Source organism: Triturus cristatus, chromosome 2_1, assembly GCF_964204655.1.
Source record: "Triturus cristatus chromosome 2_1, aTriCri1.1, whole genome shotgun sequence".
In the NCBI taxonomy this organism is placed as follows: domain Eukaryota; kingdom Metazoa; phylum Chordata; class Amphibia; order Caudata; family Salamandridae; genus Triturus; species Triturus cristatus.
The window spans coordinates 86748191-86763849 of NC_140581.1; the positions used below are offsets into that span (position 1 = coordinate 86748191).

The 15659-nt window shown below is 50.5% G+C and overlaps 1 protein-coding gene across 3 annotated transcripts in view; it reads right to left on the reverse strand.

Moving 5' to 3' along the window:
• Positions 1-15659, reverse strand: part of LOC146863805 (phospholipid-transporting ATPase ID-like) — a 696782-nt gene that overhangs the window by 194133 nt on the left and 486990 nt on the right. The window lies entirely within an intron of this gene.

Sequence of the window (15659 nt, forward strand, 5' to 3'; positions counted from 1 at the left end):
TAGCCCGGGACCTTCAGCTCCAGGAGGACGGGAGAATGATCGGACAATGTTCTCGCTAAGTGGTTCACATCCATAACCCAGGTACAGGCAGCCTCAGACAGCAGCCAATAATCCAGTTGGGACCATGTCCTATGCACAGCTGAGATAAAAGTACTTTCCTTGGCCCCTGGGTGCCTCATACGCCACACATCCTTCAAATTACCAGCCTCCAGTATGCCCAACAGCGAGGTAGTCGATAGTCTATGTCTCGTTGGCTCAACACCCATTCTGTCAGCTTGAACATCTAAGCAAGTATTAAAATCCCCCCCCAAATAATTTCCACTATAGGGAATGCAGAGATACGATGCCAAACATCCGCATAAAAGGGGTGGTCATCTATATTTGGACCGTATATATTCACCAGGATCACACTCATACTCCCAAGCATACTGTGCACAATTGCTAGCCGACCCTGATCATCTGTTTCTGTACCATGCACCTGGAATGGCACTCCTTTCTAAATCAGAATCATCACCCCCCGAGAATATGAGGAGTAGGATGAGGCGATCTGCACCCCCGCCCACCGTAATCCCACGTTCCGTTCAGAAAGGGTGGTGAGGTGAGTTTCTTCCAACATGGTCACGTGAACATTCAGTCTATCTAGGCTAGCTATCACTGTTCGTATCTTTTTTGGGCTGTTGAGACCTCGTATATTTCATGTTAGAAATCTAAAGTTACTACCCATGGGGTTCATCCATAAGGGAGATATCTACACATTTTAAATACATTATGGTAAACAATGCACCGGGTGCCAATAGTGCAAACCGCTCGGAAATTCAGGAGATCACATTTACGCCAATTCAGGAAATCAATGGACCACAGTTTGTATCTGCTTAAATATGCTAACCACCGCATTGGAAACCCCGTGCCTATTGGTAAACAGGAGTCATTCCGGTAGTGCCAACAGTGCCCACCCCTCCCCCCACCAACGCCCCACCCACTTTGGCCACCCCAACTAGCCAAAGCCATCCCTGTAACAAAGAAACATACCCCCCCATAGGAACAATCTCACAATCTTCCCATCCCACCCACCCCAAAAAAACAGAAAACCAGTACAAATGGGGCACTCCCATGTGGGGGTCGTCAGCCCGCTTCTAGCCTCCCAACTAGTAGGAGGTGGCTGAACAACCATGGTAGCTGTGTCTTCCACATATTGTTGCATCATCCCTCCTACCCCTTGTCCTAGTATGGAATATGGTGTCAGTGACTTCCATTTAAATCAATCCTGAGGAGAAGAGGAACAGTGAGTGCGAGTATTATTCATTTTAAGCCAGCAATAAACAACCAGTCTATAGTGAAGTAATAGACCATTAGATCCCTATTGTTCCTCAGAGTCGGATGCCGCCTGTTAGCATGTTCCGTTGCGGCCTTGGGATTTGTGAAGAGTTTGGAGTCTCCCTCAGGACTAATATGCAAGGGAGGAGGGTATAACATTGCATATGGTACCCCCTCAAAACTCGGAAATCTTTTCACAGCGCCAAACTCCCGCCTTGCAGCCTGCACCGCGACTGTAAAATAAGGGAAAAATTAAATGGAATTGCCCTGGTGCACAATGTTACCCTTGTCGCGGGCCAATCTGAGAATCACATTACGATCCATGTAATTTAACAATCTCGCTATGATTGGGTGGGGTGGGGCGCCCTGTACAGGCTGCGCCACGAGGGATCTGGGTGCTCGCTCAACTATAAACATGGGGGATAACTGTTCAGCTCCAAAAATCTCTTTGACCAAATTCTCGATAAAGAGTTCCATCTTGCCAACATTCGTAGATTCTGGAAGGCCCGTTATACGAATATTGTTACATTGAGAACGGGCCTCCAAATCCTTATTCTGAATCAGGTAAAGCACATTCTCCATGCTCAGTGTCTTCCTGGCCACGTCGCTCAGGCCATCCTCCGTCGCCGACACACGCTGCTCTACCTCACCCATGCGCGCACTATGCTTCTCAAGCTGCGCCGACATGTGATCTAGTCAATGATTGACTGCAGCCATAGTCCCCTCTATAGATTACAAACTGCGTTGCATGGCCAGAAGTGTTGTCTCTAGGGTGGGAGTCTCGGCTGCTGGGGCATCAGCCTCCAAATCAGAGGCCGCACTCTGCGTGGTCTTGGTAGATTTGCGGGCCTCGAATGTAAGGCGGGGTTGTGTTTTATCCGTCCGCCCCATAACAATAGACAGGCCGGGCTCGTAAGTCCAATTAGTATTGATAGAGTGAGTGTTTAATAAATCGACCGCTGCTGCACTTGCAGTCGCACTTGTTGCCACCCTATATAAGTAGTCCACTTAAGCAGGATATTGGGACTCTTTGTATAATCGCCCCGCCAAGGTTAGCACTTCAAAGTGATTCCAGTGTTTTACAGGTCCCCGCAACAATGTCCGGCCATAACTTGTAATTACAGATGGGAAGCCGCCTCTGCTCACAGTCCTGGCCCGCCGTATGCGATATCTAGACAGCGCCCAATTTACCTCTGTGTAAGTCAGCAGCCGCACAGGCACTTCGAGTCCCACGCAGGTCAAAACAATGCGGTCCCCAGGTCGGGCCTTGACATTTCCCCAGGAAGGTGCCACTAGCTCAGTCAGCTGCTCCACGCGAACCCAGGGACCCGGCCACAGCTCGCAGGCCGCAGCCCTCTCCTCCACCAGCGCCGTCTGGGGTGCGGCCTATCTAAGGATAGGCCACCCTCCACTCACCGCAACCGTTACCGAGCACGCCGAGGGCCGCCGCAGCACCTGGCTCGTCTTGCAGGATTCCTGCGCCTACGCTTCTGTCCCTCATACGTCTGATAATGGTTCCCTTGGATACTGCCGCGATCCAGGGGGATGGCCTTCTGGGATCACCGAGTGTGCGCGGTCCTCTCTGGGCAGCTCCGCCGATTCTGCAAGCCCCAGGTCAGTCCCCTGCACAACTACTCTCAGACCTCGCGGACGCCGCCATCTTGAAGAGCAGCCTTCGGGATCGAGTCCTCCACGTCTACCGATTCAGCAGCGCTTCCGGGCAGCAATTGTGGCCTGAATCTGGGGAAAACACAGCAGGCGTAGGAATCGCTTTGATTTTAGCGCTTACTGGTAGTGTTATAGACAGATACTAGACGGATTGTCGGTTCAGCCGGGCAGAGCCTCTCTATTGAGAGGCCATCTTGCCGTGTGCCCATGCCACGCCCCCTGTACCGTGTGATGTTTATAAGCACATAAATAGTTTGGTTAGACTTCCACGCTTAACAAAACTGTGCAGTGTGAGGAGTGAGGATGCTGTGTAATAGTGCTGTGTGTACTCACATTAGATTCCTCTTCTTTCACAACCACGCAGAACAGCTTATGATTTCCTACACCAAAACTGCCTTGAAAGTGCTGTCTTATGAACTTCTTCATGGAGCAACATTCTCAGGTTCATGTATCTGACACATGTTTCGCTCCAGTAGCCTGTTCATCTTCTCCGTCACACAATCTGTTGTGTTCACTGGCTGCATGGCTTCCTTCAGCCTCAGATGTCCTCCTTGGTATAGCTATGGTGGGCTGGTGGACTGTGCACCTTTTCTGGTTTTGATCTTCTACCTGTCAAGCTAGGCCGCTATAGCACATTTTAACAGGCCCGATGATCAGGCCACTCTGCCTTTGTTTCTGGAGGAGTGTTTCAGTGCATTTAAAAGATACAAAGTGAAACTTACGATCAATCACATTGAATATTTAAAACGTTACACACTAATTGCATTAAATTGTCCCTTCCTGCTCCAACAGTTAGTTATAGCACTACCTTCTGGATTACAATAAAAATATTAGTTTGCATCACTAAATACAGTTTCATAAGTTTCTTGAGAAATGTATTTTGGTTACCACAACAGTATTTTGCAATTGTACAAAATTGCATTATATTGTAACTGCATTTTTTATAAGCAGCATGGTGTTCCGGAAACCCAGGGTTTATCGCTCATTAAAGTGTTTTTATTGCAATGAGTCTTGTAATCATTCCAATAATTTGCTCAAGTTTCTTAGTGGTAGTTGAGATTCATAGGAGTTAGGTGAGACCATCGGCGGAGGGATGATGCTGATGGCTCCTGGAGTTATAGATGGGCGGAGGGATGTCAGTTCATGCTGATGACTCCTGGATAGATAGATGGGATGGAGGGATGTCAGTTCATGCTGACGGCTCCTGGAGTTATAGATGGGATGGAGGGATGTCAGTTCATGCTGACGGCTCCTGGATATATAGATGGGATGGAGGGATGTCAGTTCATGCTGATGACTCCTGGATAGATAGATGGGATGGAGGGATGTCAGTTCATGCGGACGGCTCCTGGATATATAGATGGGATGGAGGGATGTCAGTTCATGCTGACGGCTCCTGGAGTTATAGATGGGCGGAGGGATGTCAGTTCATGCTGACGGCTCCTGGATATATAGATGGGATGGAGGGATGTCAGTTCATGCTGACGGCTCCTGGATATATAGATGGGCGGAGGGATGTCAGTTCATGCTGATGACTCCTGGATAGATAGATGGGATGGAGGGATGTCAGTTCATGCTGACGGCTCCTGGAGTTATAGATGGGATGGAGGGATGTCAGTTCATGCTGATGACTCCTGGATAGATAGATAGATGGGATGGAGGGATGTCAGTTCATGCTGACGGCTCCTGGAGTTATAGATGGGATGGAGGGATGTCAGTTCATGCTGACGGCTCCTGGAGTTATAGATGGGCGGAGGGATGTCAGTTCATGCTGACGGCTCCTGGATATATAGATGGGATGGAGGGATGTCAGTTCATGCTGATGACTCCTGGATAGATAGATGGGATGGAGGGATGTCAGTTCATGCTGACGGCTCCTGGAGTTATAGATGGGCGGAGGGATGTCAGTTCATGCTGACGGCTCCTGGATATATAGATGGGATGGAGGGATGTCAGTTCATGCTGACGGCTCCTGGATATATAGATGGGCGGAGGGATGTCAGTTCATGCTGATGACTCCTGGATAGATAGATAGATGGGATGGAGGGATGTCAGTTCATGCTGACGGCTCCTGGAGTTATAGATGGGCGGAGGGATGTCAGTTCATGCTGACGGCTCCTGGATATATAGATGGGATGGAGGGATGTCAGTTCATGCTGATGGCTCCTGGAGTTATAGATGGGCGGAGGGATGTCAGTTCATGCTGATGGCTCCTGGAGTTATAGATGGGCGGAGGGATGTCAGTTCATGCTGACGGCTCCTGGAGTTATAGATGGGCGGAGGGATGTCAGATCATGCTGATGGCTCCTGGAGTTATAGATGGGCGGAGGGATGTGAGTTCATGCTGACGGCTCCTGGAGTTATAGATGGGCGGAGGGATGTCAATTCATGCTGACGGCTCCTGGATATATAGATGGGATGGAGGGATGTCAGTTCATGCTGATGGCTCCTGGAGTTATAGATGGGATGGAGGGATGTCAGTTCATGCTGACGGCTCCTGGAGTTATAGATGGGCGGAGGGATGTCAGTGCATGCTGATGGCTCCTGGAGTTATAGATGGGCGGAGGGATGTCAGTTCATGCTGATGGCTCCTGGAGTTATAGATGGGCGGAGGGATGTCAGTTCATGCTGATGGCTCCTGGAGTTATAGATGGGCGGAGGGATGTCAGTTCATGCTGACGGCTCCTGGATATATAGATGGGATGGAGGGATGTCAGTTCATGCTGATGGCTCCTGGATATATAGATGGGATGGAGGGATGTCAGTTCATGCTGACGGCTCCTGGATATATAGATGGGATGGAGGGATGTCAGTTCATGCTGACGGCTCCTGGATATATAGATGGGATGGAGGGATGTCAGTTCTTGCTGACGGCTCCTGGAGTTATAGATGGGATGGAGGGATGTCAGTTCATGCTGACGGCTCCTGGAGTTATAGATGGGCGGAGGGATGTCAGTTCATGCTGACAGCTCCTGGAGTTATAGAGGGGATGGAGGGATGTCAGTTCATGCTGATGGCTCCTGGAGTTATAGATGGGATGGAGGGATGTCAGTTCATGCTGACGGCTCCTGGAGTTATAGATGGGATGGAGGGATGTCAGTTCATGCTGACGGCTCCTGGAGTTATAGATGGGCGGAGGGATGTCAGTTCATGCTGACGGCTCCTGGATATATAGATGGGATGGAGGGATGTCAGTTCATGCTGACGGCTCCTGGATATATAGATGGGATGGAGGGATGTCAGTTCATGCTGACGGCTCCTGGAGTTATAGATGGGCGGAGGGATGTCAGTTCATGCTGACGGCTCCTGGATATATAGATGGGATGGAGGGATGTCAGTTCATGCTGACGGCTCCTGGATATATAGATGGGATGGAGGGATGTCAGTTCATGCTGATGGCTCCTGGAGTTATAGATGGGCGGAGGGATGTCAGTTCATGCTGACGGCTCCTGGATATATAGATGGGATGGAGGGATGTCAGTTCATGCTGACGGCTCCTGGATATATAGATGGGATGGAGGGATGTCAGTTCATGCTGATGGCTCCTGGAGTTATAGATGGGATGGAGGGATGTCAGTTCATGCTGACGGCTCCTGGAGTTATAGATGGGCGGAGGAATGTCAGTTCATGCTGACGGCTCCTGGATATATAGAGGGGATGGAGGGATGTCAGTTCATGCTGACGGCTCCTGGATATATAGATGGGATGGAGGGATGTCAGTTCATGCTGACGGCTCCTGGAGTTATAGATGGGATGGAGGGATGTCAGTTCATGCTGACGGCTCCTGGAGTTATAGATGGGCGGAGGGATGTCAGTTCATGCTGACGGCTCCTGGATATATAGATGGGATGGAGGGATGTCAGTTCATGCTGACGGCTCCTGGATATATAGATGGGATGGAGGGATGTCAGTTCATGCTGACGGCTCCTGGATATATAGATGGGATGGAGGGATGTCAGTTCATGCTGACGGCTCCTGGATATATAGATGGGATGGAGGGATGTCAGTTCATGCTGACGGCTCCTGGAGTTATAGATGGGCGGAGGGATGTCAGTTCATGCTGACGGCTCCTGGATATATAGATGGGATGGAGGGATGTCAGTTCATGCTGACGGCTCCTGGATATATAGATGGGATGGAGGGATGTCAGTTCATGCTGACGGCTCCTGGACATATAGATGGGATGGAGGGATGTCAGTTCATGCTGACGGCTCCTGGAGTTATAGATGGGCGGAGGGATGTCAGTTCATGCTGACGGCTCCTGGATATATAGATAGGAGAAGGAGGGATGTCAGTTCATGCTGACGGCTCCTGGATATATAGATGGGATGGAGGGATGTCAGTTCATGCTGACGGCTCCTGGAGTTATAGATGGGATGGAGGGATGTCAGTTCATGCTGACGGCTCCTGGAGTTATAGATGGGCGGAGGGATGTCAGTTCATGCTGACGGCTCCTGGATATATAGATGGGATGGAGGGATGTCAGTTCATGCTGACGGCTCCTGGATATATAGATGGGATGGAGGGATGTCAGTTCATGCTGATGGCTCCTGGATATATAGATGGGATGGAGGGATGTCAGTTCATGCTGACGGCTCCTGGATATATAGATGGGATGGAGGGATGTCAGTTCATGCTGACGGCTCCTGGATATATAGATGGGATGGAGGGATGTCAGTTCATGCTGACGGCTCCTGGATATATAGATGGGATGGAGGGATGTCAGTTCATGCTGACGGCTCCTGGATATATAGATGGGATGGAGGGATGTCAGTTCATGCTGACGGCTCCTGGATATATAGATGGGATGGAGGGATGTCAGTTCATGCTGACGGCTCCTGGATATATAGATGGGATGGAGGGATGTCAGTTCATGCTGATGGCTCCTGGAGTTATAGATGGGCGGAGGGATGTCAGTTCATGCTGATGGCTCCTGGAGTTATAGATGGGCGGAGGGATGTCAGTTCATGCTGACGGCTCCTGGAGTTATAGATGGGCGGAGGGATGTCAGTTCATGCTGATGGCTCCTGGAGTTATAGATGGGCGGAGGGATGTGAGTTCATGCTGACGGCTCCTGGAGTTATAGATGGGCGGAGGGATGTCAATTCATGCTGACGGCTCCTGGATATATAGATGGGATGGAGGGATGTCAGTTCATGCTGATGGCTCCTGGAGTTATAGATGGGATGGAGGGATGTCAGTTCATGCTGACGGCTCCTGGAGTTATAGATGGGCGGAGGGATGTCAGTGCATGCTGATGGCTCCTGGAGTTATAGATGGGCGGAGGGATGTCAGTTCATGCTGATGGCTCCTGGAGTTATAGATGGGCGGAGGGATGTCAGTTCATGCTGATGGCTCCTGGAGTTATAGATGGGCGGAGGGATGTCAGTTCATGCTGACGGCTCCTGGATATATAGATGGGATGGAGGGATGTCAGTTCATGCTGATGGCTCCTGGATATATAGATGGGATGGAGGGATGTCAGTTCATGCTGACGGCTCCTGGATATATAGATGGGATGGAGGGATGTCAGTTCATGCTGACGGCTCCTGGATATATAGATGGGATGGAGGGATGTCAGTTCTTGCTGACGGCTCCTGGAGTTATAGATGGGATGGAGGGATGTCAGTTCATGCTGACGGCTCCTGGAGTTATAGATGGGCGGAGGGATGTCAGTTCATGCTGACAGCTCCTGGAGTTATAGAGGGGATGGAGGGATGTCAGTTCATGCTGATGGCTCCTGGAGTTATAGATGGGCGGAGGGATGTCAGTTCATGCTGACGGCTCCTGGATATATAGATAGGATGGAGGGATGTCAGTTCATGCTGACGGCTCCTGGATATATAGATGGGATGGAGGGATGTCAGTTCATGCTGACGGCTCCTGGATATATAGATGGGATGGAGGGATGTCAGTTCATGCTGACGGCTCCTGGATATATAGATGGGATGGAGGGATGTCAGTTCATGCTGATGGCTCCTGGAGTTATAGATGGGCGGAGGGATGTCAGTTCATGCTGATGGCTCCTGGAGTTATAGATGGGCGGAGGGATGTCAGTTCATGCTGACGGCTCCTGGAGTTATAGATGGGCGGAGGGATGTCAGTTCATGCTGATGGCTCCTGGAGTTATAGATGGGCGGAGGGATGTGAGTTCATGCTGACGGCTCCTGGAGTTATAGATGGGCGGAGGGATGTCAATTCATGCTGACGGCTCCTGGATATATAGATGGGATGGAGGGATGTCAGTTCATGCTGATGGCTCCTGGAGTTATAGATGGGATGGAGGGATGTCAGTTCATGCTGACGGCTCCTGGAGTTATAGATGGGCGGAGGGATGTCAGTGCATGCTGATGGCTCCTGGAGTTATAGATGGGCGGAGGGATGTCAGTTCATGCTGATGGCTCCTGGAGTTATAGATGGGCGGAGGGATGTCAGTTCATGCTGATGGCTCCTGGAGTTATAGATGGGCGGAGGGATGTCAGTTCATGCTGACGGCTCCTGGATATATAGATGGGATGGAGGGATGTCAGTTCATGCTGATGGCTCCTGGATATATAGATGGGATGGAGGGATGTCAGTTCATGCTGACGGCTCCTGGATATATAGATGGGATGGAGGGATGTCAGTTCATGCTGACAGCTCCTGGATATATAGATGGGATGGAGGGATGTCAGTTCTTGCTGACGGCTCCTGGAGTTATAGATGGGATGGAGGGATGTCAGTTCATGCTGACGGCTCCTGGAGTTATAGATGGGCGGAGGGATGTCAGTTCATGCTGACAGCTCCTGGAGTTATAGAGGGGATGGAGGGATGTCAGTTCATGCTGATGGCTCCTGGAGTTATAGATGGGCGGAGGGATGTCAGTTCATGCTGACGGCTCCTGGATATATAGATGGGATGGAGGGATGTCAGTTCATGCTGACGGCTCCTGGATATATAGATGGGATGGAGGGATGTCAGTTCATGCTGACGGCTCCTGGAGTTATAGATGGGCGGAGGGATGTCAGTTCATGCTGACGGCTCCTGGATATATAGATGGGATGGAGGGATGTCAGTTCATGCTGACGGCTCCTGGATATATAGATGGGATGGAGGGATGTCAGTTCATGCTGACGGCTCCTGGATATATAGATGGGATGGAGGGATGTCAGTTCATGCTGACGGCTCCTGGATATATAGATGGGATGGAGGGATGTCAGTTCATGCTGACGGCTCCTGGATATATAGATGGGATGGAGGGATGTCAGTTCATGCTGACGGCTCCTGGAGTTATAGATGGGATGGAGGGATGTCAGTTCATGCTGACGGCTCCTGGATATATAGATGGGATGGAGGGATGTCAGTTCATGCTGACGGCTCCTGGACATATAGATGGGATGGAGGGATGTCAGTTCATGCTGACGGCTCCTGGAGTTATAGATGGGCGGAGGGATGTCAGTTCATGCTGACGGCTCCTGGATATATAGATAGGAGAAGGAGGGATGTCAGTTCATGCTGACGGCTCCTGGATATATAGATGGGATGGAGGGATGTCAGTTCATGCTGACGGCTCCTGGAGTTATAGATGGGATGGAGGGATGTCAGTTCATGCTGACGGCTCCTGGAGTTATAGATGGGCGGAGGGATGTCAGTTCATGCTGACGGCTCCTGGATATATAGATGGGATGGAGGGATGTCAGTTCATGCTGACGGCTCCTGGATATATAGATGGGATGGAGGGATGTCAGTTCATGCTGATGGCTCCTGGATATATAGATGGGATGGAGGGATGTCAGTTCATGCTGACGGCTCCTGGATATATAGATGGGATGGAGGGATGTCAGTTCATGCTGACGGCTCCTGGATATATAGATGGGATGGAGGGATGTCAGTTCATGCTGACGGCTCCTGGATATATAGATGGGATGGAGGGATGTCAGTTCATGCTGACGGCTCCTGGATATATAGATGGGATGGAGGGATGTCAGTTCATGCTGACGGCTCCTGGATATATAGATGGGATGGAGGGATGTCAGTTCATGCTGACGGCTCCTGGATATATAGATGGGATGGAGGGATGTCAGTTCATGCTGATGGCTCCTGGAGTTATAGATGGGCGGAGGGATGTCAGTTCATGCTGATGGCTCCTGGAGTTATAGATGGGCGGAGGGATGTCAGTTCATGCTGACGGCTCCTGGAGTTATAGATGGGCGGAGGGATGTCAGTTCATGCTGATGGCTCCTGGAGTTATAGATGGGCGGAGGGATGTGAGTTCATGCTGACGGCTCCTGGAGTTATAGATGGGCGGAGGGATGTCAATTCATGCTGACGGCTCCTGGATATATAGATGGGATGGAGGGATGTCAGTTCATGCTGATGGCTCCTGGAGTTATAGATGGGATGGAGGGATGTCAGTTCATGCTGACGGCTCCTGGAGTTATAGATGGGCGGAGGGATGTCAGTGCATGCTGATGGCTCCTGGAGTTATAGATGGGCGGAGGGATGTCAGTTCATGCTGATGGCTCCTGGAGTTATAGATGGGCGGAGGGATGTCAGTTCATGCTGATGGCTCCTGGAGTTATAGATGGGCGGAGGGATGTCAGTTCATGCTGACGGCTCCTGGATATATAGATGGGATGGAGGGATGTCAGTTCATGCTGATGGCTCCTGGATATATAGATGGGATGGAGGGATGTCAGTTCATGCTGACGGCTCCTGGATATATAGATGGGATGGAGGGATGTCAGTTCATGCTGACGGCTCCTGGATATATAGATGGGATGGAGGGATGTCAGTTCTTGCTGACGGCTCCTGGAGTTATAGATGGGATGGAGGGATGTCAGTTCATGCTGACGGCTCCTGGAGTTATAGATGGGCGGAGGGATGTCAGTTCATGCTGACAGCTCCTGGAGTTATAGAGGGGATGGAGGGATGTCAGTTCATGCTGATGGCTCCTGGAGTTATAGATGGGCGGAGGGATGTCAGTTCATGCTGACGGCTCCTGGATATATAGATGGGATGGAGGGATGTCAGTTCATGCTGACGGCTCCTGGATATATAGATGGGATGGAGGGATGTCAGTTCATGCTGACGGCTCCTGGATATATAGATGGGATGGAGGGATGTCAGTTCATGCTGACGGCTCCTGGATATATAGATGGGATGGAGGGATGTCAGTTCATGCTGATGGCTCCTGGAGTTATAGATGGGCGGAGGGATGTCAGTTCATGCTGATGGCTCCTGGAGTTATAGATGGGCGGAGGGATGTCAGTTCATGCTGACGGCTCCTGGAGTTATAGATGGGCGGAGGGATGTCAGTTCATGCTGATGGCTCCTGGAGTTATAGATGGGCGGAGGGATGTGAGTTCATGCTGACGGCTCCTGGAGTTATAGATGGGCGGAGGGATGTCAATTCATGCTGACGGCTCCTGGATATATAGATGGGATGGAGGGATGTCAGTTCATGCTGATGGCTCCTGGAGTTATAGATGGGATGGAGGGATGTCAGTTCATGCTGACGGCTCCTGGAGTTATAGATGGGCGGAGGGATGTCAGTGCATGCTGATGGCTCCTGGAGTTATAGATGGGCGGAGGGATGTCAGTTCATGCTGATGGCTCCTGGAGTTATAGATGGGCGGAGGGATGTCAGTTCATGCTGATGGCTCCTGGAGTTATAGATGGGCGGAGGGATGTCAGTTCATGCTGACGGCTCCTGGATATATAGATGGGATGGAGGGATGTCAGTTCATGCTGATGGCTCCTGGATATATAGATGGGATGGAGGGATGTCAGTTCATGCTGACGGCTCCTGGATATATAGATGGGATGGAGGGATGTCAGTTCATGCTGACAGCTCCTGGATATATAGATGGGATGGAGGGATGTCAGTTCTTGCTGACGGCTCCTGGAGTTATAGATGGGATGGAGGGATGTCAGTTCATGCTGACGGCTCCTGGAGTTATAGATGGGCGGAGGGATGTCAGTTCATGCTGACAGCTCCTGGAGTTATAGAGGGGATGGAGGGATGTCAGTTCATGCTGATGGCTCCTGGAGTTATAGATGGGCGGAGGGATGTCAGTTCATGCTGACGGCTCCTGGATATATAGATGGGATGGAGGGATGTCAGTTCATGCTGACGGCTCCTGGATATATAGATGGGATGGAGGGATGTCAGTTCATGCTGACGGCTCCTGGAGTTATAGATGGGCGGAGGGATGTCAGTTCATGCTGACGGCTCCTGGATATATAGATGGGATGGAGGGATGTCAGTTCATGCTGACGGCTCCTGAATATATAGATGGGATGGAGGGATGTCAGTTCATGCTGATGGCTCCTGGAGTTATAGATGGGCGGAGGGATGTCAGTTCATGCTGACGGCTCCTGGATATATAGATGGGATGGAGGGATGTCAGTTCATGCTGACGGCTCCTGGATATATAGATGGGATGGAGGGATGTCAGTTCATGCTGATGGCTCCTGGAGTTATAGATGGGATGGAGGGATGTCAGTTCATGCTGACGGCTCCTGGAGTTATAGATGGGCGGAGGAATGTCAGTTCATGCTGACGGCTCCTGGATATATAGAGGGGATGGAGGGATGTCAGTTCATGCTGACGGCTCCTGGATATATAGATGGGATGGAGGGATGTCAGTTCATGCTGACGGCTCCTGGAGTTATAGATGGGATGGAGGGATGTCAGTTCATGCTGACGGCTCCTGGAGTTATAGATGGGCGGAGGGATGTCAGTTCATGCTGACGGCTCCTGGATATATAGATGGGATGGAGGGATGTCAGTTCATGCTGACGGCTCCTGGATATATAGATGGGATGGAGGGATGTCAGTTCATGCTGACGGCTCCTGGATATATAGATGGGATGGAGGGATGTCAGTTCATGCTGACGGCTCCTGGATATATAGATGGGATGGAGGGATGTCAGTTCATGCTGACGGCTCCTGGAGTTATAGATGGGCGGAGGGATGTCAGTTCATGCTGACGGCTCCTGGATATATAGATGGGATGGAGGGATGTCAGTTCATGCTGACGGCTCCTGGATATATAGATGGGATGGAGGGATGTCAGTTCATGCTGATGGCTCCTGGATATATAGATGGGATGGAGGGATGTCAGTTCATGCTGACGGCTCCTGGATATATAGATGGGATGGAGGGATGTCAGTTCATGCTGACGGCTCCTGGATATATAGATGGGATGGAGGGATGTCAGTTCATGCTGACGGCTCCTGGATATATAGATGGGATGGAGGGATGTCAGTTCATGCTGACGGCTCCTGGATATATAGATGGGATGGAGGGATGTCAGTTCATGCTGACGGCTCCTGGATATATAGATGGGATGGAGGGATGTCAGTTCATGCTGACGGCTCCTGGATATATAGATGGGATGGAGGGATGTCAGTTCATGCTGACGGCTCCTGGATATATAGATGGGATGGAGGGATGTCAGTTCATGCTGACGGCTCCTGGATATATAGATGGGATGGAGGGATGTCAGTTCATGCTGACGGCTCCTGGATATATTGATGGGATGGAGGGATGTCAGTTCATGCTGACGGCTCCTGGATATATAGATGGGATGGAGGGATGTCAGTTCATGCTGACGGCTCCTGGAGTTATAGATGGGCGGAGGGATGTCAGTTCATGCTGACGGCTCCTGGATTTATAGATGGGATGGAGGGATGTCAGTTCATGCTGACGGCTCCTAGATATATTGGCGGGATGGCGGGATGTCAGTTCATGCTGACGGCTCCTGGAGTTATAGATGGTCGGAGGGATGTCAGTTCATGCTGATGGCTCCTGGAGTTATAGATGGGCGGAGGGATGTCAGTGCATGCTGATGGCTCCTGGAGTTATAGATGGGCGGAGGGATGTCAGTTCATGCTGATGGCTCCTGGAGTTATAGATGGGCGGAGGGATGTCAGTTCATGCTGATGGCTCCTGGAGTTATAGATGGGTGGAGGGATGTCAGTTCATGCTGACGGCTCCTGGATATATAGATGGGATGGAGGGATGTCAGTTCATGCTGACGGCTCCTGGATATATAGATGGGAGGGAGGGATGTCAGTTCATGCTGACGGCTCCTGGTTATATAGATGGGATGGAGGGATGTCAGTTCATGCTGACGGCTCCTGGATATATAGATGGGATGGAGGGATGTCAGTTCATGCTGACGGCTCCTGGATATATAGATGGGATGGAGGGATGTCAGTTCATGCTGACGGCTCCTGGTTATATAGATGGGAGGGAGGAGATTTGTTAAAACTGTACTTGAAATCTACCAGGCATGCCTCTGAGTGAAAACAGCCACCATTTCGAGGGATCGTCAAGCTGGGTGCCCCAGAGCTGTGATATGGGACCGTTTGTGGGGGAGTATTGGATGGTGTTGGGACGGTGCATTTTAGAAAGAAGAGAAAGAGTAAAGAAGATGGAGAAAAAGGAATCTAAACAGAAGGACAAAGAACTGGAGATAAAACCTTTTAGTTTAATTTTGATTTCAGTCCTAGATATTGACTAAGCCATCCTAAAATGGAGCTCGGATTAAAAGAATAAACAATTTGATAACATTTGTTAATTGACATTTTCTTGTGTTGATAAATTCTGCCAGAAGGGAAGGGTGGGGTTGTGACTGAGTCAAATTATTATCTGCCAATCAAATTATCAGGTTTTTTTTCTGGAGGGA